Here is a 26,150-nt window from a genome sequence, read left to right on the forward strand (position 1 = left end):
CTGCATGGTATCATTTATATGTGGAATCTGAAAAAAAAAAAAAAAAAAGTCAAACTTACAGAAATAGAGAATAGAAAATTAGTTCCCAGAGGCTGCAAGGTAGGGGAAACAGGGAGAGGTTGGTCAAAGTATACAAATCTTCAGCTATAAGATGAAAAAGTGAAGATCTAATGTATAATGTACATTATGGTTGATGGTGACTACAGTTGATATATTATTGAAATTTGCTGAGAGTAAAACTCAAATATTGTCATATATATGGCAGATATAGATATAGATATATAGATATAGATAGATAGATATAACTGACAAAGGCATTCCCTGATAAGTCGCATGGGAGAAGACTGCCCTCCCCAACATATAGATTTGGAACACAGCAAGGGCATTCCAGACTCCGAGGGGAGCTGCAGTAAAGGACAAGAACTGGCTGGTCATACTTTCCCAATATTTGCATTCTCAATCCAGACACCTTCATTCCTAGTTTCCTTTATCTTAGGCCATGGCCAGGGTCTTTACAGGTGCCTCTTTATGGAGGGAGAGAGAGGAAGAAAAACACTGAAGATACTGTTTGCCGTTTAATTCACTACCCTGTATTTTTCTACTCCTAGCCTTTCTCCCCCATTTCCTCTCCAAACCCAAAGCCCATAAAACTGCCAGAAGACTTTTCTTTTGGGTTTCTCCAATAGTGAGATGGGACCCACATCTGTGCTGATCTACCAGATCTCCCACTGGTATACTGTTCTTTGAAGGAAAATGAACAGAAGAGTTGGTGATTTTTTTCCAGTTTTATTCTTACCATTGCAATAAGTGATTAAAGACAAAAGTTCATCATTTTTGCCTTGTTGTGTTAATCAACTGCTCCAATACCTGGCAACTCAGGCCACACACATACTCTTCCTCATCTCAACTCGGTCCTAAGATTAGATCTCTCCTAATGTTGTTAGTAACTACTTAATTTCTCTTCAACAGATCTTACAGATTTGAGAACACTGTTTTGCTGAAACTTGATGTTTCAATTTGAGCAGAATATCAGAAAAGTTATTTGGAATATGCTGATATGAGAACAATATATAAGCCAATATACTGAAAGTCAAATAAAAAGTGTGCCTTGGTTTATTTAAAAAAATAAATGAAATAAGTTGAATTTCTTTTATTTACTATTATGCTATATTTTGCCAGAACTTGGCAGTGTTTCAGTTCCTTAACTGAGAGTAAGAAATAAGTGATCATATTTTCCAAAGAGACCCATTTCCTTGCTACAATATTGAAGATATTAAAAGATCTATAATTGTGTACATTCTTATTTTTTTAACACAAAATTGATAAAATAATCAGGTTGTTTTTCTCTCATTAGGGAGATCAATCAGATAATTTGAATTATAAGGATGCCAATACTATAAGAATCAGTTTGCATTTTTTTTAAAGATTTGGAAGTGAGCATGACTGGAAGGAGGAACAGAGGGAGAGATTGACAAGTAGACTCCCTGCTGAGTGGGGAACCCCACAGGAGAGTCAATTGCAGGTCTCAATCCCAGGACCCTGAGATCATGAACTGAGCCAAAATCAAGAGTCAGATGCTCAATCGACTGAGCTACTCAGGCGCCCACCCCACTTTGCATAATTAACACATCTCTATTCACATTTCAGTCATTACATAGAATTTTATAAACAGATATTGAGGAAAAATATGAGAGAAATTCCTCTAACTAAGGATTTAATACTAAATTTTAAAGCTTTGCTATTTTATTGTTACACCCATTTCTTTGTTTCTGATGCAGTCAGGTGGAGTCATCATTGCAAGGCATCATCAAGTTTCTCATTAGCTGTAGCTTATATGAAAGAAGACTACAAAACAATTCTTCCTCTACAGATATCAGGTAGCAGCTATAATTCAGAACTCATCTCTTCAACTATTCTTATATAATTAAATTTTTGAGTACTTCTGGAAAATCTTGGAATCTCTATAGCATAAAAATATATGATTATTACTGGAAATCCCTTTCTATGTTGCTGTGGCTCTTTTGGTATTACAAGAACAGTATAAAAATGAGGATATTTTAACTGTACACATCACCATTTATTTGATACTTGGCAGGGCTGAGAGAACATATTGTATATGTAGAGTGTAAAATAATCTTTCAAAGTGTCTGTCTACCTCTTCCTTAGGTGTCTTAAATCCTTTCTCCAAACTCATATGCAAATTCATAACTATTAGAATTCATAATCTAAAGGGAAGTATCATAAGGTAAAAAGAAAATAAGTATTTTTGACTGGTGGAATTCTGAGGTGTATTGAAAAATTAGGTAATGGGGAAAACAATTCTGCATCTCAGCTTGGAAAACAAATGGAAGCAGGCAGTTACCACCTTTTTTTTTTTTTTTTAAACAAAAACTGACTTGCTCTCAGCTCCAACTTCCAGAGGTGGCCTTATCTCAAGTTGTCCCTGTCCTCACTTCCTAAATTCTCCAATAGTGTCAGGTCCCTGCCAGTAATAATTAGATCTATTTCCATTTCATAGGACAGAAATTATTCTCAAAATTGCTAAACAAAATAAAAATAAATTGATCATTTTTAAATGGGGGGTTAATGGAGGCTTATAGAGCTTCAATCAAGATAGGATCTAAAGGCTAAATGATGGAAGTTACTAAATATCCTAGTAGGCGCCCTGTGTCATGTTTTATATGGCTACTAGTGTTTCTAAAGAAACATAATATTCTAAGCTAATTATCTTAAGGGAACCCGTGCTTCTTTCCTGATTTATGTAACAACATTTCTATGGATGGCCCTGCTTTATTCACCTAGATCACCTACTTACCATGAATCTCACAGTGTTGCTATGGGTATGGAGTAGTTGACTGGCTTGACCTAAGTGAGAAGTCCTCCTCTGTAACAGTCACACAAGGATAGTGAACAAAATTAATGAGAGGAGAACTATGGAAAGATGTCTGGATAGGAAGCACCAGGAATCTATTTTTCCACCTAGACAACAATGGCACAGAATCTGTCCCAGTAACTATTTTGTTCTAGAGTCTATTGAAGGCTCTAGTCTTCCAGGAGAAGTCATCCATGGTACATTTCAGTCAATTTTAGCTCTTATGAATAGCAGCTACCCATCCCCCACTCCAACCTCTCCGATAGGCAGCTGTGTAAGTGTTTCTAGAACAGCATATGAGAGGTGAAAAAAAAGACCCTGTCCTCTAAAAATGAAAGATCTGTGCTCTGATAGCTGATTGCTGCTTCTGATCATAGAGGCACAAATGGGTAGATGGCCACTGTTGGAGCTCCTCTCATATTTGCAAATCCTGCCCCTTGGCTAAGTGAGTTCCAGGAAATTTAAATATTTGGTACTGTTTTGTTTTGTTTTCATACCTTTATTTTTCTCCTTTTTTTTTCTTTTGGGAACCAGACAATAAAGACTAGAATATTAAAAAGCACAGATTATACAGGGAAAATTAGAGGAAAGGTGAGTACACATTCCAGGTACAGGCTCATGAAAGACCTGAAAAGAACTTAAATTCATACCAAAGGCTGATCTTTGGTACAGAGACAGCGTATAATAATAATAAAACAAACAAATGAGCAAAAACTAATTATAAAAAACCAGCAAACTTTGGGGAAGTAGAGGAATCTGATTCCCAGTTACCACATTATTTGATTCATATGTTCAGTTTTCAAGAAAAATAAAAGGCATAAAAAGAAAAAGGAAGATACAATCAATTTCATCTATGTAGAACAAAATCAAAGAACACTTGAGGGTAACTCAAAGCTGTATGAAGAAATATAGAAAAGATCTCAACTGGACATTCATTAAAGTTCATGTATCAGTCAGAGTTCTCCAAGGAAACAGAGCCAATAGGAGAGACAGATACAGATATATAGATACAGAGAAATAATAGATAGAGTTATATAAAGAGATATTTATTACAGGATTTGGCTTGCATTATTATTGGAGGTCACAAAATTCCACAATCCACTATCTGCAAGCTGAATAACCGGGAAACCAGTGGTATAATTCAATCTGAGACCTAAGTCATGAGAGTCAGGGGCCCTGGTATCAGTCCCAGAGTCCAAAGCCCTGAGAACCACAAATTCTAATGTCCAAGAGCAGGAGAAGTTGTAAATACCAGCTAAAAAGAGAGAAAGAATTCACTCTTCCTTCAACTTTTTACAGATCTGATAATACTTATCCATATTGGTTAGGATAGATCTTTTTAACCATTCTACTGAATCAAATGTTAATCTCCTTCCCAAACATCCTCACAGACCACTGGGAATCCATTAGGCCAGTCACTTCGACACATAAAGTTAACAATCATGTCTTATATTATTATAGCAATGGTTTTGCTTACATGAGTAAAGACATTAAAACATTTTAAAAAAGAATTTTTGGTCTATGAGCTAATATTATGTAACTTTGGTTAAATGTAAATCCACATTCTGTTTTCTACCTACCTTAAGGGACTGATGCATTTAAAATGATTGTTTATGTTTTAGGGCACATAATGTATGAAGATGCAATTTCTTGACATCAACAATTTAAAAGGTAGGACAGAGCTATAAAGGAGCAAAGTCATATATTATTAGTATAAATGGAATAAATTTAAATTAGATTATTATAACTTTATAATGCTAAATGTAATCCCCATGTTAACAAAGCAAATAGCTAAGGAATATATGGAAAAGGAAATGAGAAAGGAATTTAAATATTTTAGATAAAAAATGTAACTACAAATAAAATAAGACTGTAATGCACAATATGAGGGACAAAAAGGCTATAAAGCATGTGGAAAACAAAGAAAATGACAGAAGTCCCTCCTTATTAGTAATTACCTTATTATAAATGGATTGGGGCACCTGAATGGCTCAGCCCATTAAGCATTTGACTTTGGCTCAGGTCATGATCTTGGGATCCTGGGATCTAGTCCAAAGGTGTGCTCTGCACTCAGCAGGGAGTCTGCTATAACCTCTCCCTCTCTCACTCTCCCTGCTCATGCTCTTTATCCCTCTCTCAAATAAATAAATGAAATCTTTAAAAAATGTAAATGAATTGAAGTATCTAATAAAAAAAAAAACAGATTGGCAGAGTGGATATAAAGATGATCCAACTATACGCTACCTCACTTTAGATCCAAAGACACAAATAGATTGAAAGTGAAAGGATGAACTGTTTTTTTTTTTTTGCTTTTTTGTGTTTGTTTGTTTGTTTTCCTTTGGATATTCTTTCCTGTTTTGCTAATGATTAGTTGACTATATAGTTGTAGGTCCATTGCTGGGCTCTCTCTCCTGTTCTAAGGATCTACATGTCTGTTTTTGTGCCAGTACCATACTGTCTGGAGCTTAAAGTCCAGAATTGTGACACCTCCAGTTTTTCTCCTCCTTTTCAAAATAGCTTTAGCTATTCAGGATTTTACACAATTTATAGGACTTTCACAATTTAGCTATTGTGATTTCGTACCAATTTTAGGATGGTTTTCCTAGCTCTGTGAAAAATGCTGGCGGTATCTTGATGGGGATTGCATTAAATGTTGCAGATTGTTTTGGACAGTACATACATTTTAACTATGTTTGTTCTTCCAATCCATGAGCATGGAATGGTTTTCCTTTCTTTGTGCACTCTACAATGTCTTTCATAAGTTGGGAAAACTGGACAGTAACACGCAAAAGGATGAAATTGGACTACTTTTTTTACACCATACATAAAAATAAATTCAAAATGGAAAGTCTTTAGTGCAAGGCAGGAAACCATAAAAATCCTAGAGGAGAACATAGGCAGAAACCTTTTTGACCTTGGCTGTATAGCAAATTCTTACTAGACATGTCACCACAGGCAAGGGAAACAAAACCAAAAATGAAACATTGGCACTTCATCAAGATAAAAAGCTTCTACAGAGCAAGGGAAACAATCAATAAAACAAAAAGACAGTCTATGGAATTGGAAAAGATACTTGTAAATGACATACCTAATAAAATGTTAGTATCCAAAATCTATAAAGAATTCATCAAATTCAACACCAAGAAACAAATAACTCAGTTAAGAAATGAGCAGAAGAAATGGATAGACAATCTTCCAAAAAAGACATCCAGGGCTCCTGGGTGGCTCAGTGGGTTAAGCCGCTGCCTTTGGCTCAGGTCATGATCTCAGGGTCCTGGGATCGAGTCCCGCATCGGGCTCTCTGCTCAGCAGGGAGCCTGCTTCCCTTCCTCTCTCTCTGCCTGCCTCTCTACCTACTTGTGATCTCTGTCTGTCAAATAAATAAATAAAATCTTTAAAAAAAAAAAGACATCCAGATGGTTAACAGACACTTGAAAAGATAATATCACTCATCATCAGGAAAATACAAATCAAAATCATGATGAGATACCACATCACATCTGTCAGGATGGGTAAAATTAACAACACAAGAAGCAACAGGTGTTGGTTAGCATCGGGAGAAAGGAGAACCCTCTTTCACTGTTTGTGGGAATGCAAACTAGTGCAGCCATTCTGGAGAACAGTATGGAGGTCTCTCAAAATGTTAAGATGTTAAATGTTAAAATGTTAAAAATTGTTAAAATATGTTAAATTTAAAATAGAATGTTAAATGTTAAAAATAGAGATACCCTATGATCCAGCAATTTCACTACTAGGTATTTATCCAAAGGATACAAAAATATAATCCCAAAGGAATACATGCGCACTGATGTTTACAGAGCATTATCAATATTACCCAAACTATGGAGAGAGTTGAAACGTCCATCAACTGATGAATGGATAAAGATTACTCAGCCATCAAAAAGAATGAATTCTTGCCATTTGCCACAACATGGATAAAGCTAGAGTATACTATGCTAACTGAAATAAATCAGTCAGAGAAAGACAAATACCATATGATTTCACTCGTATGCAGAGTTTAAGAAAGAAAATGAATGAACGTGTGAAAAGGGGGAAAAGAAAAAAAAAAAAGAAAGAAAGAGGGAAAGAAGCCATAAGTGTCTCCTAATGATAGAGGGTTGATGGGGGTTGATGGGGGGAGGTAGTTGGGGGATGGGCTACATGGGAGATTGTGTTAAGGAAGGCACTTGTTATGATGAGCACTTAATGTTGTATGGAAGTGATGAATCACTGAATTCTTTTCCGGAAACCCATATTGCACTGTATGTTAACTACCTAAAATTTAAATTAAAAAAAAAAAAAAGTGATTGGATTATTTGTTCTTTGGGTGTTGAGTTTGCTAAGTTCTTTATAGATTTTGGACACTAGCCCTTTATCTGATATGTCATTTGCAAATATCTTCTCCCATTCTGTCAGTTGTCTTTTGGTTTTGTTCACTGTTTCCTTTGCTGTGCAAAAGCTTTTGATCTTGATAAAATCCCAATAGTTCATTTTTGCCCTTGCTTCCCTTGCTTTTGGCGATGTTCCTAGGAAGATGTTGCTGCGGCTGAGGTCGAAGAGGTTGCTGCCTGTGTTCTCCGCAAGGATTTTGATGGATTCCTTTCTCACATTGAGATCCTTCATCCATTTTGAGTCTATTTTCGTGTGTGGTGTAAGGAAATGATCCAATTTCATTTTTCTGCATGTGGCTGTCCAATTTTCCCAACACCATTTATTGAAGAGGCTGTCTTTTTTCCATTGGACATTCTTTCCTGCTTTGTCGAAGATCAGTTGACCATAGAGTTGAGGTCTATTTCTGGGCTCTCTATTCTGTTCCATTGATCTATGTGTCTGTTTTTGTGCCAGTACCATGCTGTCTTGATGATGACAGCTTTGTAATAGAGCTTGAAGTCCGGAATTGTGATGCCACCAACTTTGGCTTTCTTTTTCATTATTCCTTTGGCTATTCAAGGTCTTTTCTGGTTCCATATAAATTTTAGGATTATTTGTTCCATTTCTTTGAAAAAATGGATGGTACTTTGATAGGGATTGCATTAAATGTGTAGATTGCTTTAGGTACCATAGACATTTTCACAATATTTATTCTTCCAATCCAGGAGCATGGAACATTTTTCCATTTCTTTGTGTCTTCCTCAATTTCTTTCATGAGTACTTTATAGTTTTCTGTGTATAGATTCTTAGTCTCTTTGGTTAGGTTTATTCCTAGGTATCTTATAGTTTTGGGTGCAATTGTAAATGGGATGGACTCCTTAATTTCTCTTTCTTCTGTCTTGTTGTTGGTGTAGAGAAATGCAACTGATTTCTGTGCATTGATTTTATATCCTGACACTTTACTGAATTCCTGTACAAGTTCTAGCAGTTTTGGAGTGGAGTCTTTTGGGTTTTCCACATATAGTATCATATCATCTGCGAAGAGTGATAGTTTGACTTCTTCTTTGCCGATTTGGATGCCTTTAATTTCCTTTTGTTGTCTGATTGCTGAGGCTAGGACTTCTAGTACTATGGGCAGAGGACATGAACAGACATTTCTGCAAAGAAGACATCTAGATGGCCAACAGACACATGAAAAAGTGCTCCATATCACTCGGCATCAGGGAAATACAAATCAAAACCACCATGAGATATCACCTCACACCAGTCAGAATGGCTAAAATTAACAAGTCAGGAAATGACAGATGCTGGCGAGGATGCGGACAAAAGGAGAACCCTCCTACACTGTTGGTGGGAATGCAAGCTGGTGCAACCACTCTGGAAAACAGCATGGAGGTTCCTCAAAATGTTGAAAATAGAACTACCCTATGACCCTGCAATTGCACTGCTGGGTATTTACCCTAAAGATACAAACGTAGTGATCCGAAGGGGCACGTGCACCCGAATGTTTATAGCAGCAATGTCTACAATAGCCAAACTATGGAAAGAACCTAGATATCCATCAACAGATGTATGGATAAAGAAGATGTGGTATATATACACAATGGAATACTATGCAGCCATCAAAAAAATGGAATCTTGCCATTTGCGATGACGTGGATGGAACTAGAGGGTATCATGCTTAGCGAAATACGTCAATCGGAGAAAGACAACTATCATATGATCTCCCTGATATGAGGGAGAGGAGATGCAACATGGGGGGTTGAGGGGGTAGGAGAAGAGTAAATGAAACAAGATGGGATTGGGAGGGAGACAAACCATAAGTGACTCTTAATCTCACAAAACAAACTGAGGGTTGATGGGGGGAGGGGGTTGGGAGAGGGGGGTGGGGTTATGGATATTGGGGAGGGTATGTGCTATGGTGAGTGCTGTGAAGTGTGTAAACCTGGCGATTCGCAGACCTGTACCCCTGGGGATAAAAATATATGTTTATAAAAAATAAAAAAAAATTATTATAAAAAAAAAAAGTGAAAGGATGGAAAAAGTTTTTTATGCAAATAGTAACCAACAGATAATTGCGGTTGTTATCTATACTAATATCAGGCAAAATAGACTGGAAATCAAAAAAGTTTGAAAGACACAAAGAAGGACACTACATATTTATAAAAGTTTCAGTAGAGCAAGAAGATATAATAACTTTAAATATTTACATATTATCAAATTATATGAAGCAAGAAACTGACAGAATTGAAGGAAGAAATGGACAATTCTGCAATAATAGTTGGAAATTTCAATACTCCATTCTTAATAGTAGGGATAGAAAAAACAGACAGAAAATACATAAGGAAACAGGGGACTTTAAAACACAATAAACTGACTAGATCTAACAGACATATACAAAACATTATGCTTTAGTACAGCAGCATGCACATCCTTTTCACATGCACATGAAACATTTTCCAGAATAGACCAAATATATTGAACCAAAAATTAAATCCCAATATGGATATTCTATTGGGACTTAATTTCAATGTATGAAGTTAGAAAGCAATAACAGCAGGAAAACTGGAAAGTTCACAAATTTGTTGATTTTCACAGGGAAAATTAAGAGATGCTTAAAGATGAGTGAAAATAAAAACATGACCTACCAAAAGTAATGGGATGCAGGAAAAGCACTGCTAAGTGAGAAACACATAGCTCTAAACACTTACGGTTAAAGAAAAAGACCTCAAACAGACAACTGAATTTTATATCTAAGGAACTAGAAAAACAAACCCAAAGCTAACAATATAGAGAATATCAAATTAACAGAGATATTCAATGAAACCAAAAGTTAGATCTTTGAAAAGATTGACAAAATTGGCAAACCTTTACCTAAGTGAACTAAAAAGAGAGAGAGAGAGAAAAATACTTAAATTACTAACATCAGGAATGAAATATGGGGCATTATTATTGATTAATACAGAAATAAAAAGGATTATAAGAAAGTACTATGAACAACTGTAAGCCGATGTTGCAAACTGAATGTTAAGTCCCATCTTAAGTTCACATGCTAAATCCTAAATTGGGAAATTTGGGAGGTGATTGGGTCACGAGTTCAGAGCCCTCATAAATGGAATTCATGCCTTTATAATAGAGAGAACAGAGAACTCTCTAACCCCATCTGCCATGTGAAGATATAGCAAAGAGGTGGCTGTTTGTGAACCGGGAAGTGGGTTCTCGCCAGGTATCGAATTTCTGGTGACTTGATCTTGGACTTCCCAGCCTTTGTTTTTTAGGTAACCCATCCTATGGTGCATTTGTTTTTGCAGCCAGAATGGACTAAGATAGCCAACGAGTTGAATAATCTAGATAAAATGCACAATTTTTTACAAACTCAAAGCCTACAAAGACTAAATCATTAAGAAAATATGAACAGACCTATAACTAGTAAAGAGATTGAATAAAAATATCTCCTAAGAAAGAGAAGCCCTAGACCTGCCTTCACTGGTGAATTCAATAAGACATTTAAACAACCACAAGAATTTTCTTAAGGGAACAGTTACTATCTCATTCCATAAAGCCAGTTTTAACTTGTTAAAACCAGATAAAGATACTATAAGGCCAATATGCCTAATAACCACTGGTATAAAAATCTTCAAAAAATACTAGCAAATCAAATTCAGTAGCATGTTAAAATGATTATATACCATGAACAAGTGGGATTTATTCCTGGAATATAAGATTGTTTCAACATATGAAAATGTAATATACCACATTAACAAAGTGAAAGAAAAAAAATGCATGATCATGTCAACTGATGCAGAGACACAATTTGACAAGTTCAACATCTTTTCATATAAAAACACTTAACAAACTAGGCATAGAAGGAAACTATCTGAACATAATTAAACTCAGATTGAGCATGACATTCAATGGTAAAAGACTGAAACTTCTTCCTCTAAGATCAGGGAAAAAAAGCAGTATGTTGGCTTTCATCACTTCTACTCAACAAAGTATTTGAAGTTCTAGTCAGAAGAATAAGTCAAGAAAGACAAATAGAAGTCATTCAAATTGGAAAGGAGAAGTAAAACTATCTCTAATCACTGATATGACCTTATATGTATCAAACCTTGAAGATTCTAAAAAAACAAAACAAAACTGTAAAACTAATATACAAATTCAGTAAAACAGGATACAAATTCAACACTCAAAAAGTTGCTGCATTTCACATGTATCCGGACGTTTATAATAGCACTGTCCACAACAGCCAAAATATGGAGAGACTAGATGTCCAGCAACAGATGAATGGAAACATATCAGTGGTATGGGATATTACTCAGACATTCAGCCTTCAAAAAGAATGAAATCTTGCCATTTGCAATGATTTGGATGAAACTGGAGGGTATTAGGCTAAGTGAAATAAGTCAGAAAAAGACAAATACCATATGATATCATTCATATGTAGAATTTAAGGAACAAAATAGAAGAACATAGGGGAAGGGAAGGCAAAAATAAAATAAGACAAAAAGAGAGAGGGAGACAAACCATAAGAGAGTCTTAACTATAGGAAATAAACTGAGGGTGGTGGAGGGAAGATGGGTGAGGGGATGAGGTACCAGGGTGATGGACATTAAGGAGGGCACTTGATGTAATGAGCACTGGATGTTACATGCAACGGATGAATCACTAAATTCTATCTCTGAAACTAGTAATATGCTATATGATAATTAAACTGAATTTGAATAAAAAATTTAAAAAGATGTTGCAGATCTATAGCATTTCTATATACTAACAATGATCAATCTGAAAAGGAAATTATAAAAACAATTCCATTTGTTATGCCATCAAAATAATAAAATACTTAGGAATTAATTAAGGAAGTGAAAGATTTGTCTGATGAAAAGTGTAAAACATTACTGAAAGAAGGGCACCTGGGTGGCTCAGTTGGTTAAAGCCTTTGCCTTCTGCTCAGGTCATGATCCCAGGGTCCTGGGCCCCACATCAGGCTCTCTGCTGGGTGGGGAGCCTGCTTTCCCCCTCTCTCTGCCTGCCTTTCTGCCTGCTTGCGATCTCTGTCTATAAAATAAATGAATAAATAATCTTTAAAACATTACTGAAAGAAATTAAACGATATATAAATAAATAGAAAACATCTCATGTTTATGGCTTGGAAGACTTAATATTATTCATATGCCAGTCCTACCCAAAATAACCTACAAATTCAAGGTAATTACTACCAAATACCAATGACACTTTTTACAAAAATAGAAATCTTGTCCCAAAAGGAATATGGAATTTCAGAGAAACCTGAATAACCAAAACAATATTGATAAAGAAAAAAGCTAGAGGATTTATACTTTCTGATTTCAATATTTGTCACAAAATTACATTAGTCAAAACAGTGTAGAACTGGCATAAAGAGAGGCATTTAACCCAATGGAATACAATACAGAGGCACAAAAATAAACCCTCTCATTCAACTTCAAATGGTCTTTGGCAGGGATGGCAAGGCCATTCAATGCAGAAAGGATATAGTGCTGGGGAAACTGAGTATCTACATGTAAAACAGTGAGTTTGGACTGTTACTTAACACTATATACCAAAATTAACTCAAAGTGGATCATAGACCTAAATATAAGACTTACAAGCATAAAACTCTTAGAAGAAAATGTAGGACAAAATCTTTATAGTACTGAATTTAGCAATGATGTCTGGACATGATACAAAGGTATAGGCAAGAAAAAAATAGGTAAATTGGACTTCATGAAAATTAAAAACAAATTTGTACATCAAAAAACAACATCAGCAGAGTTAAATGGCAACCCACAGAATGGGAGGAAATATTTGCAAAACCTTGTATCGTGTACTGGTGTGTGGGATTATAAAATGGTACAGCCACTGAAAAAACTGTATGACACTTCAAAAAAAAAAGTTAGTAATAGAATTACTGTATAACTCAACAATTCCACTTCTGATCCAAAAGAACTGAAAGCAGAATCTCAAAGAGATATTTGTCTAATATATTCATAACAGTGTTATCACAATAACTAAAATGTAGAAGCAACTTAAGTGTCTATTGATGGATGAATGAATAATCAAAATCTGGTATATACATACAATAGAATATTATTTGGCCTGAAAAGGGAAGGAAATTGTTACACACATTACCAGATGGATGAAACTTGAGGACATTATGCTATGTGAAATAAGGCAGTCACAAAAAGACATACATTGTATGACTCTACTAATATGAGGTACTTAAGATAGTCAAAAACAGAAAACAGAATGGTGTTTGCCAGGAACTGGTAAGAAGGTGGAATAAAGTGTTATTATTTAATGAGCATACAGTTTCAGTTTTATAAAATGAAAAGAGTTATGGAGATGGATGGTGGTACTGGAGGCATAATATTATGTATTAATACCACTAAAATATACACTTAAAAATGTTTAAGATAACACATTTTAAATGTATTTTACCACAATAAAATTTTTTTTAGAAAAATGGGAGGTGTAGTTAGGAAAAAAAACAAAAAACTAATGGGCAAATGTCCATTACAAATGTCCAAACATACCTCAGTCCTGTGCATATAACTATGGGGAAAAATAGCTGCAAAATAGCATGCCCACTGCAACATTTATACCTGCCATGAGGTAGGATAGTTATTACTGAAAGATCAAAACATATGTCTCATTTATCACACTTGCACCATTAAATTCTAGATACAAGATTATGTAATAACCTGAATGACTCCAATTCACATTAATCTTGTGGAAGACAGAAAATCTGGATTCTGGATATGTAGCCTATGGCTTCTAACTAATGATACAATGTATAATTTCAAAATACCAAAATGGCAGAGAGGTAGAGACCAGCAATTTCCAGGAAAGCAGAAAGTACTCAGGTATATATGAAGCCACTTTTTCAAATAATGAAGGAAGTGCTTCCTTGTTTCCACTATCCAGCCCTTTTCCAGTGGATGGAGAGAGAACACATTATTTGTTCTCCCCTAAGTCCTCATAACTTCAGAAGTCTTCATCTTGGATGTAGATAATTCTTATGAAATCATGCAAATCCATTTTTATAAAGAAAAAAAAGTATTGGCTCAATAAAATAATCATAAAAATGAAAAAGTTTCATTGGATAATTTGAAGCAATTATAAGAACTATGTGTCTGCAAAGAGCACTCATAATCCACAATTTAAATTTTATATACTTAACATTTTGCTATCAACCTTTTTATGTAATAAAGTAGTTTTATGAAGGGATATTAAAAAAATTGAGAGCAATTGTCCTCACAGGAAGTGCATGTCCAATATAATTCCAACAAGACAATGATTCGAAGCAAGGACTTTGGCAGCAGATTAGCTGGCTTCAAACTCAGCAATTACTTTCCTAGTTGTGTGACACAGTCAGATTACTTCACCTACTTGAGCCTCAGTTTCCTCTTCTGCAAAATTCGGGTTATAAAAACAACCTACTTCATAGGCTGTTGGAATATTAAATGAGTTAACACTCTGCAGTACTTCTAATAGTGGGCACCATACAAACATGAATTTAGTTACTCAATTCAATAAGAAATTAGGAAATTTTATTTATTATGTCATCTCAGTATGTAACTTGGTGAGTTAACGCCAAAGAATAACCTGAAAAGCCCTTTCAGATTTCTGTTAGCTTCTCTTCAATCCTATGCAGCAAACAGAGGAGCGCTTTTTGTATTCTGGGAAGTCCATAGATTCCCCCAAATTTCACCAGATATTTTGTGTATAATGGCCCTTATGTATTTTCATGGGGAAAAATCCATATCACAAATGATTCATAAGGAATGATCTGCTTTTTCATTTCATTTAAGCATGCAACTGGCTAATCTTAGGCAAATATGTTAGAAGTAGGATCCTATAGTGGTTATAAACAAGGGAAGTGGTCTTTTATTAGCATTGTTTCTCCAACAATTACTATAAGTCCTCTAAACATTTATAAAATAAAAGTAATTCTATTTATTTTTCATATTTCTGAAATTTACTAATTTCACATTGCAAAAAATAGTTATCCTGAGATACCAAAAACTTAATCCTTTCCTGAAGTTAAATTAGACATTTCCGGATCATATGCTAACATATTCAGACCAATATATTTCTATGAAGCAGTAATTTAATTGCCCACTGCTTGAGTGAGTTAATAGATTTTCAAAATTTGCCAAACCTCTTCTTTTTAGGGAATATTTGGCCCAATATACATTTTTTTTAAGATTTTATTTATTTATTTATTTGACAGAGAGAGATCACAAGTATACAGATCAGCAGGCAGAGAGAGGTAGGGAAGCAGGCTCCCTGCTGAGCAGAGAGCCCGATGTGGGACTCGATCCCAGGACCCTGAGATCATGACCTGAGCCGAAGGCAGCGGCTTAAACCACTGAGCCACCCAGGCACCCCCCAATATACATTTTTGACTAAAGTGGCTTGCCTTTTAAAATTTAATTGTCTGACCTTAATATGCTGATTTTAGAATGTGGTAGACAGTAAGGAAGGACAAGCTGTCACAATTAATAGAAGGCTATGCTTTTGAAATTCTAGTTCTACTATGTGGATTTTATATTTTATTTCTTTAATGAGTAAGTTGATAAAATAAAAAAAATACTGATTCACATATAGCATACATTAATTGGTTTCACTATTTTAATATTGGTTGACTTGAACAAAAGTTATTTAATTAGCATCAAAACTCAGCCACAGGATAATACTGAGGATGAACTTTCATAGGAGTATATTTTCTCTTTAAAATGTCAGTTTCTACAGTTGTGTGTTTTAGCTTGGCTATCTGTTTGTTTCTCTTTTATATTATGACCTCTGACATTTCCTGGGACTCATTGTTCATAAAACTTCTAGAATACACTGTGTGTGGCATTAAAAAGTAAGAGGAGAATATTCCACTTCAAAGTGTTGGTAATTTAAATCTAATGCTATGTACATTCAAGACATTGCCATATGTCTTTCAATATACAAAATTGAGGAGGCTTTAATGGTAGGGAATGAGGACTAGGAGGCAGATGGAGAGGAGTAAGAATGGTGTTGGGGAGAAGAGCCGGTCACTTTTTTTGGTATATTGTCAATAATACAAAGAGAAATTACAACAAATAAAGACTGGAACAATTGCCAAAAGTGACAGCAATTCAGAAGTCTCAAAAGTAAAGTGAGGAGGAATGTAGCAAAAAGTAGGAAATAAGAAAGTCTTCCAGCAGCAAAGCTTGGAAAAACCAAATACAGTATTCCCTAGTCCTAGTAACAATTTCTGCAAGAGTTTGCCTGCTGGGAATACAATTTTTTTTTTCTTACAATGTCCTTTAAGCAAGTGTTGTTTTCTTTGTTACTTGACTTGCACTTCATCAGTGTTGTAGTTCTCTTGAAATTCAAAGAGATCTTTAATGATCTAAATATGTCTATGCCATATCTGCAAATCAGGCAGCATCATCTTCCTGCTCATAACCTGCCAGTGGCTTCTTCCTGACATTTTCCATAACACCCAGACTTCTTAGCATCCCCTTTAGCTGTCTAGTCTAAACAACTTCTCTTCACATACTCTTTTCAAATGATAATGAATGTTTTGCTGTTCTTAGAACAGTCTAAACTCTTCCATCAATTTTCCTGTTCAGGATTTTTACATCTGCATCTTCTTTTGCTGAGAGCACATTCCCTCACATCTCCACATGGTTTATGAATATCTTTACTCAAATGGAATCTTCTGAGGAAATCTTTCTCTAATGCTGTCTAACACACAACTACTCCTACTCCAGACCAGTCACAAACTGAAAATGAACCACATTTTATTTTCCTTCAAAGATCTCCACATATAATATTATAGAATTTAAAACATTGAGATTTATACTTGTATGCTTTTTAATATACTGTTTCCTTCCTTTCCCTCCACCACCAAATGCATATTCTATGGGGAATGGCACATTATTTACTGATGAAATGCAAATAATCTGTCATCAGATCCTATCAATTTGGTACTTTCAAATAATTACCTGCAATAATTGTGTCCACTGTTCCAGTGAAGTGTCTCCAAGATTCTGGCCAGTAGCAGTGGGCTATAACTACAGAGAACTCCAAATTCTCTCAGAAGAACTGACCTTATTTGAAATAGAGTGTGGGAAAGTTCAGTAGAGATTCTGATGGTAAGCAGTTAAGATAAGGCTGGCAGTAACATGAGAACAGCAAAGTAAACAATAGGCCAGCTAATTTACCAGAGACAACCAGGAAAACAGACAGGTAAGAGAAGCCCACATGGGGTGAGGAAAAAAAACCTCACAGGCTGACCTCAAAAAATTACTGCAAAGGGGCCTCAGTTTAGTGAAATCAGATAGAACATTCTATACCTCATGGAATTGTCAAAAACAATAGAGCAATTATGCAACAATTAATGAAGTATTTCAGCGGAGTGTGACACCAAGCTAACATACTGAATTGTCAAAGATTGAATTCTCTCCCCTTATGAGCAGAAACAAGACAAGAATATACATTTCAGCTCCTTTCATTCAACATTTTACTGGAGGTTCTAGACAGGAAAATTAGACAAGAAAAAAAAAAAGGCATCTATATTGGAAAGGAAAAGGTAAAACTATATTTGCAGATGATACGAGTTTATGTAAAAAAAAATCTTCTAGTTCTAAATAAGGTAGCAGAGCACAAGATAAATAGACAATACTGAATTTTATTTTTATGCTAGCAATGAAAATCTAAAAATTAAATTAAAACAATTTTATGTATTGTAGCATCAAAAAGAATAAAACACTTAGGGCATATATAAGAAAAGAGGTGCAAAACTTATATTCTGAAATTTATAAAATGTCATTGACAGAATTAAAGATCCAAAGAATTGAAGAGACACCCCATGTTCAAGGATCAGAAGCCTCATAACATTAATAAGTCAATACTCCCCAAATTGAACTGACTTAACTCAATCCATATAAATATGTCAATTGGGTTCTTTTCAAACACGAGAAACCAGTCCTAAAATTAATATGGAAATTAATGTGCCACTGATTAGCTAAAGCAGTTTTGTAAAAAAGAACAAATTAGGATACTTTCACTTCCCAACTTCAAAATTCAGTCCAAGTTATGATATATATATAGGGTGAAACCAGTTTAAGTATCATCATATAGATGATGATATATAGAATAAAATTGATTAACCAGAAGTAAACTTCTTTATTTGTGGTTAATTGACTTTGACAAGAGTGGTGAGACAATTACATGGGGTAGAGTATAAGAGGTGAGGGTGTAGGGGATTAATAACTCTTTCAGCAGATGATGCCAGGACAACTGGATATCCACATTAAGTAAATATCATATACAAAACCTAAATAAAAATGAGTCATGGTCCTAAATGTAAGAGCTTAAGCTATAAAACTCTTAGAAGAAAATATAGGTGCAATTTTGTGACCTTGGGTTAGGTAATGGTTTCTTAAATTAATTTATTTTTTTAATAAACATATAATGTATTTTTATCCCCAGGGGTACAGGTCTGTGAATCGCCAGGTTCACACATTTCACAGCACTCATCATAGCACATACCCTCTCCAATGTCCATATCCCCACCACCCTCTCCTGTCCCCCCTCCCCCCAACAACCCTCAGTCTGTTTTTTGAGATTGAGTCTTTTATGGTTTGTCTCTCTCCCAATCCCACCTTCTTTCAATTTTTTCTTCTCCTACCGCCCAAGCCCCCCACATTGTATCTTCACTTCCTCATATCAGGGAGATCATATGATAGTTGTCTTTCTCTGATTGACTTATTTCGCTAAGCATAATACCCTCTAGTTCCATCCACGTCTTCGCAAAAGGCAAGATTTCATTTATTTTGATGGCTGCATAGTATTCCACTGTGTATATATACCACATCTTTTTTATCCATTCATCTGTTGATGGACATCTAGGTTCTTTACATAGTTTGGCTATTGTGGACATTGCTGCTATAAACATTCAGGTGCACGTGCCCCTTTGGAGCACAACGTTTCTATCTTTAGGATATATACCCAGTAGTGCAATCGCTGGGTCATAGGGTAGCTCTATTTTCAGTTTTTTGAGGATCCTTCACACTGTTTTCCAGGGTGGTTGCACCAGCTATTCCCACCAACAGTGCAGGAGAGTTCCCCTCTCTCCGCATCCTCGCCAGCATCTGCCATTTCCTGACTTGTTAATTTTAGCCATTCTGACTGGTGTAAGGTGGTATCTCATTGTGGTTTTGATTTGTATTTCCCTGATGCCGAGTGATGTGGACCATTTTTTCATGTGTCTGTTGGCCATCTGGATGTCTTCTTTGCAGAAATGTCTGTTCATGTCCTCTGCCCATTTCTTGATAGGATTATTTGTTCTTTGGGTGTTGAGATTGTTAAGCTCTTTATAGATTTTGGATACTAGCCCTTTATCTGAAATGTCATTTGCAAATATCTTCTCCCATTCTGTCAGGTGTCTTTTGGTTTTGTTAACTGTTTCCTTTGCTGTGCAAAAGCTTTCGATCTTGATGAAATCCCAATAGTTCATTTTTGCCCTTGTTTCTGTTGTCTTTCACGATGTTCCTAGGAAGAAGTTGCTGCGATTGAGGTCAAAGAGGTTGCTGCCTGTGTTCTCCTCAAGGATTTTGATAGATTCCTTTCTCACATTGAGGTCCTTCATCCATTTTGAGTCTATTTTCGTGTGTGGTGTAAAGAAATGGTCCAATTTCATTTTTCTGCATGTGGCTGTCCAATTTTCCCAGCACCATTTGTTGAAGAGGCAGTCTTTTTTCCATTGGACATTCCTTCCTGCTTTGTCGAAGATTAGTTGACCATAGAGTTGAGGGTCTATTTCTGGGCTCTCTATTCTGTTCCATTGATCTATGTGTCTGTTTTTGTGCCAGTACCATATTGTCTTGATGATGACAGCTTTGTAATAGAGCTTGAAGTCTGGAATTGTGATGCCACCAACTTTCACTTTCTTTTTTCAATATTTCTTTGGCTATTCCAGGTCTTTTCTGGTTCCATATAAATTTTAGGATTGTTTGTTCTATTTATTTGAAAAAAAATGGATGGGATTTTGATAGGGATTGCATTAAATGTATAGATTGCTTTAGGTAGCATAGACATTTTCACAATATTTGTTCCTTCAATCCATGAGCATGGAACATTTTTCCATTTCTTTGTGTCTTCCTCAATTTCTTTCATGAGTACTTTATAGTTTTTGGAGTATAGATTCTTTGCCTCTTTGGTTAGGTTTATTCCTAGGTATCTTATGGTTTTGGGTGCAAATGTAAATGGGATTAACTCCTTAATTTCTCTTTCTTCTGGCTTGTTGTTAGTGTAAAGAAATGCAACTGATTTCTGTGCATTGACTTTATTTCCTGACACTTTACTGAATTCCTGTACAAGTTCTAGCAGTTTTGGAGTGGAGTCTCGAGGGTTTTCCACATATAGTATCATATCATCTGCAAAGAGTGATAGTTTGACTTCTCTTTTGCCAATTTGGATGCCTTTAATTTCTTTTTGTTGTCTGATTGCTGAGGCTAGGAGTTCTAGTACTATGCTGAACAGCAGTGGTGATAACGGACATCCTTGCCGTGTTCCTGACCTTAGCAGAAAAGCTTTCAGGTTTTCTCCTTTGAGAATGATATTTGCGGTGGGTTTTCCATAAATGGATTTGATAATATTGAGGTATGTGCTCTCTATCCCTACACTTTGAAGAGTTTTAATCAGGAAGGGATGCTGCACTTTGTCAAATGCTTTTTCAGCATCTATGGAGAGTATCATATGGTTCTTATTCTTTCTTTTATTAATGTATTTTATCACATTGATTTGCAGATGTTGAACCAACCTTGCAGCCCTGGAATAAATCCCACTTGGTCATGGTGAATAATCCTTTTAATGTACTGTTGAATCCTATTGGCCAGTATTTTGGTGAGAATTTTTGCATCTGTGTTCATCAAGGATATTGTTCTATAATTCTCTTTTTTGATGGGATCCTTGTCTGGTTTTGGGATCAAGGTGATGCTGGCCTCATAAAATGAGTTTGGAAGTTTTCCTTCCATTTCTAGTTTTTGGAACAGTTTCAGGAGAATAGGAATTAGTTCTTCTTTAAATGTTTGGTATAATTCCCCTGGGAAGCTGTCTGGCCCTGGGCTTTTGTTTGTTTGGAGATGTTTGATGACTGTTTCAATCTCCTTACTGGTTATGGGTCTGTTCAGGTTTTGTATATCTTCCTGGTTCAGTTGTGGTAGTTTATATGTCTCTAGAAATGTATCCATTTCTTCCAGATTGTCGAATTTTGTTGGCGTAGAGTTGCTCATAGTATGTTCTTATATTTGTTTGTATTTCTTTGGTGTTGGTTGTGATCTCTCCTCTGTCATTCATGATTTTATTTATTTGGGTCCTTTCTCTTTTCTTTTTGGTAAGTCTGGCCAGGGGTTTGTCAATCTTATTAATTCTTTCAAAGAACCAGCTCCTAGTTTCGTTGATTTGTTATATTGTTTTTTTAGTTTCTATTTCATTGATTTCTGCTCTGATCTTTATGATTTCTCTTCTCCTGCTGGGTTTAGGGTTTCTTTCTTGTTTTTTCTCCATTTCCTTTAGGTGTAGGGTTAGGTTGTGTATTTGAGACCTTTCTTGTTTCTTGAGAAAGGCTTGTACCACTATATATTTTCCTCTCAGGACTGCCTTTGTTGTGTCCCACAGATCTTGAACCATTGTGTTTTCATTATCATTTGTTTCCATGAATTTTTTCAATTCTTCTTTAATTTTCTGGTTGACACATTCATTCTTTAGAAGGATGCTGTTTAGTCTCCATGTATTTGGGTTCTTTCCAAATTTCCTCTTGTGATTGAGTTCTAGCTTTAGAGTATTATGGTCTGAAAATATGCAGGGAATGATCCCAATCTTTTGATACCAGTTGAGACCTGATTTATGACCCAGGTTGTGGTCTATTATGGAGAATGTTCCATGTGCACTAGAGATGAATATATATTCTGTTGCTGTGGAATGGAATGTTCTCAAAATATCTGTGATGTCCATCTGGTCCAGTGTGTCATTTAAGGTCTTTATTTCCTTGTTGATCTTTTGCTTAGATGATCTGTCCATTTCAGTGAAGGGAGTATTAAAATCCCCTAATATTTTTGTATTATTGTCGATGTATTTCTTTGATTTTGTTATTAATTGGTTTATATAGTTGGCTGCTCCCATGTTAGGGGCATAGATATTTAAAATTGTTAGGTCTTCTTGTTGGACAGATCCTTTGAGTATGATATAGCATCCTTCCTCATCTTTTATTATAGTTTTTGGCTTAAAATCTAATTGATCTGATATAAGGATTGCCACCCCAGCTTTCTTCTGATGTCCATTAGCATGGTAAATTGTTTTCCACCCCCTCACTTTAAATCTGGAGGTGTCTTTGGGTCTAAAATGAGTTTCTTGTAGGCAGCATATTGATGGGTTTTGTTTTTTTATCCATTCTGATACCCTGTTTCTTTTGATTGGGGCATTTAGCCCATTAACATTCAGGGTAACTATTGAGAGATATGAATTTAGTGCCGTTGTATTGCCTGTAAGGTGACCGTTACTGCATATTGTCTCTGTTTCTTTCTGATCTACCAGTTTTAGGGTCTCTCTTTGCTTAGAGGACCCCTTTCGATATTTCCTGTAGAGCTGGTTTGGTGTTTGCAAATTCTTTCAGTTTTTGTTTGTCCTCGGAGCTTTTAATCTCCTTCTATTTTCAATGATAGCCTAGCTGGATATAGTATTCTTGGCTGCATGTTTTTCTTGTTTAGTGCTCTGAATATATCATGCCAGTTCTTTCTGACCTGTCATGTCTCTGTGGATAGGTCTGCTGCCAGTCTAATGTTTTTACCATTGTATGTTACAGACTTATTTTCCCTAGCTGCTTTCAGGATTTTCTCCTTGTCACTAAGACTTGTAAATTTTACTATCAGTTGATGAGGTGTGGACCTATTTTTATTGATTTTGACAGGGGTACTCTGCACCTCCTGGATTTTGATGTTTGTTCCCTTTGCCGTATTAGGGAAATTCTCTACAATAATTCTCTCCAATATACCTTCTGCTCCCCTCCCTCTTTCTTCTTCTTCTGGAATCCCAATTATTCTAATGTTGTGTCATCTTATGGTGTCACTTATCTCTTGAATTCTCTCCTCGTGGTCCAGTATGTGTTTGTCTCCCTTTTGCTCAGCTTCTTTATTCTCTGTCATTGGTCTTCTCTGTCACTAAATCTTTCTTCTGCTTCATTTATCCTAGCAGTAAGAGCTTCCATTTTTTATTGCACCTCATTAATAGCTCTTTTGATTTCAACTTGATTAGATTTTAGTTCTTTCTCCAGAAAAGGCTTTTATCTCTCCGGAAAGGATTTCTCTGATATCTTCTATGCCTTTTTCGAACCTGGTTAGAACCTTGAGAATCGTCATTCTGAACTCTAGATCTGTCATATTACCAATGTCTTTATTGATTTGTCCCCAGCCTTCGGTACTGCCTCTTGTTCTTTTTTGTGGTGAGTTTTTCCACCTTGTCATTTTGTTCAGATAAGATTTGCTTTCTCCTCCTCTGGAATTCCACTGTTCTCCTTGGTGAATGAAGTTGGTCTTGGCTGGGTTTCTTGTTGATCTTCTGAGGGAGGATCCTGTTGTAGTGATGCTCAAGTGTCTTTGCCCCAGCGGAATTGTACCACCCTTACCAGGGGGCGGGCTAAGTAATCTGCTTGGGTTTGCTTTCAGGAGCTTTTGTTCCCTGAGCGCTTTCCATAGAGTTCCAGAGGACGGGAGTGAAGATGGCGGCCTCCCAATCTCCGGTCTGGAGGAGCCAAGAGCTCGGGGTCCTGCTCCTCAGTGTGCCCTCAGAGAAAAGCAGCCAACCGGCCCCATCTTCCTGGCCTCTGGTCGCGCTTGGAGGAAAGTGCTCAATCACTCTCTTTTGGAGAAAAGGGCCCGGTCGCTTCTGTCTCCGTGGCCTCTGGCTGCGTTCCGAACCCACCCAGCCTGTGCCCCGTTCAAGGTAACCCCAAGCTGAGAGCTCACTCCTCAGCTTTGTTGCTGTAGCCGGCTTCCTCACTCTAATACCTGTGAGCTCTGCAACACTGAGACACCCCCGGTCCTTCTGTGACCCCGTGGGACCTGGGATTATGCTGACCCCGCTTGGGCTTCCCCCTGGTTTAGCCTCTGGAGTGATGTCCCTCCATGGAGCAGACTTATAAAAGTCCTGATTTTGTGCTCCATTGCTCCACCACTTGCCGGGAGCCGGCCCCTCCCACCATGGTCTATCTTCCCGTCACTTTGGATTCACTTCTCCTCAGGTCTTATCTTTCAGAAAGTGATCGATTTTCTGTTTCTAGAATTGTTGCTCTTCTTCTCTTTGATTTCCAGTTGGATTTGTAGGTGTTAGCATTGGTTAGATAAGCTATCTAGCTGATCTCTTGCTACCTGATGTCGTCTCAGCCTGCTACTTCTCCACCATCTTGACTCTCACCCCTAGGTAATGGTTTCTTAAATATAATTTCAAAAGCACAGGTTACGAAGGAAAAGTAATTGCAGTTCAAAAGGTACTATCAAAAAAGTTGAAAGTCAACTCATAGAATGGGATAAAATATTTACAACTCATATATCTGATAAGAGGATTATATTTAAAATACAGAAACAATGAAGTAGGGCCAGAAGACAGTGAAGTAGAAGAGTTTGTTTCAACCGGTCCCCTAAAGTGAGCTAAATATCTACCAGAGCACTGGACATGCATGAAATCAGCCTGAGATGTAAGATTATACACTTCTGGATCTCTATGGGGGAAGAAGACAGAGATATGGAGAGATAAAGCAATGTGGGAATGCTTGGACTGATATCAGAGGATAAACAGAAGGGAGAGGGAGCCACCAGAAGTGACCCATTGGAAAGTAATACCATAATACGAAAGTACCCTGTGATTGGGGATGAACATTAACTTGCAGACTGGTTAAAAGCACTCAAAAAGAGCAAAAGATCTTAAAGGGCAACTGGTGAAATCAGGTGGTTATGGGCACAGGGCTAAGTCCATGCTCTTAGGATGGTCACCACCAGTGAACACCCATGAAGATAGAGCCTGGCTGGGTCTCCATTCCATGGTCCCTGAGCCCACAGCTTTCCACTGCTTGCACAACCACTGGTGCTGGGTGCACCCCCAGCTGCACCTGAGAGAGCCTGGCATGGGCGCCAGGAGGCAGTCTCTGGGCCTGCAGCCTTCTGCAACCTGCATGGCTGTGGGGCCTGAGCACACCCAGCCTGAACCTGAGAGAACAAGGCACAGTCTTAGGTTGGGGTCTCTTGGCCCACAGCCTTCTGCAATCTGTGCCTCCCCTAGCTGGGAGTGAACTGGGCAGTCCTGGCAGGGCAGTCACCCAGATTCAGGCTTGCCCTGACCAATATCACTCACAGTTTTAGTGACACAAGTTTGGTAACATGGAGTGGAGAGACAAGCAGAGGCCTCAGGCGACCACAGAGATGGTGGCTGAGGGTGCACACTGCCTGTGGGAGCTTGGGGTGTTCAGCGGAGTTTGCAGAGGGGGAGTCTGTGTGTTCTGGACCATCCAGAGGAGAACAGATTGAGGATTCCCTCTGAAGCAAAAGTCTGGGTGCAGACCTTTATTTTCCAATAAACCCCTGAAAAGCTGCCAAAAGCTCCCAAAGAACAAAAACCTCCAGAAGACCAAAGCCTGAAAAACTGGTTTCCACAGAGCCAACCCCCTTGATAGGGGGCAGGAGGACTCAACCCAAGCAGAACTGACTGGAAAATAATGCGGCAAGCCTCTGCCCCAGAAGGCAAGCCAAAAGAACAAGAAAACAACTACCACAGCGTCCCCATAAAACTGTAAAACCCCAACATCAGGGAAAAACAATGTATTCAGCTCCCGGTAGTGCCCCAAAACATATATATT

This window comes from Lutra lutra, chromosome 2 (assembly GCF_902655055.1).
Source record: "Lutra lutra chromosome 2, mLutLut1.2, whole genome shotgun sequence".
Lineage (NCBI taxonomy): Eukaryota > Metazoa > Chordata > Mammalia > Carnivora > Mustelidae > Lutra > Lutra lutra.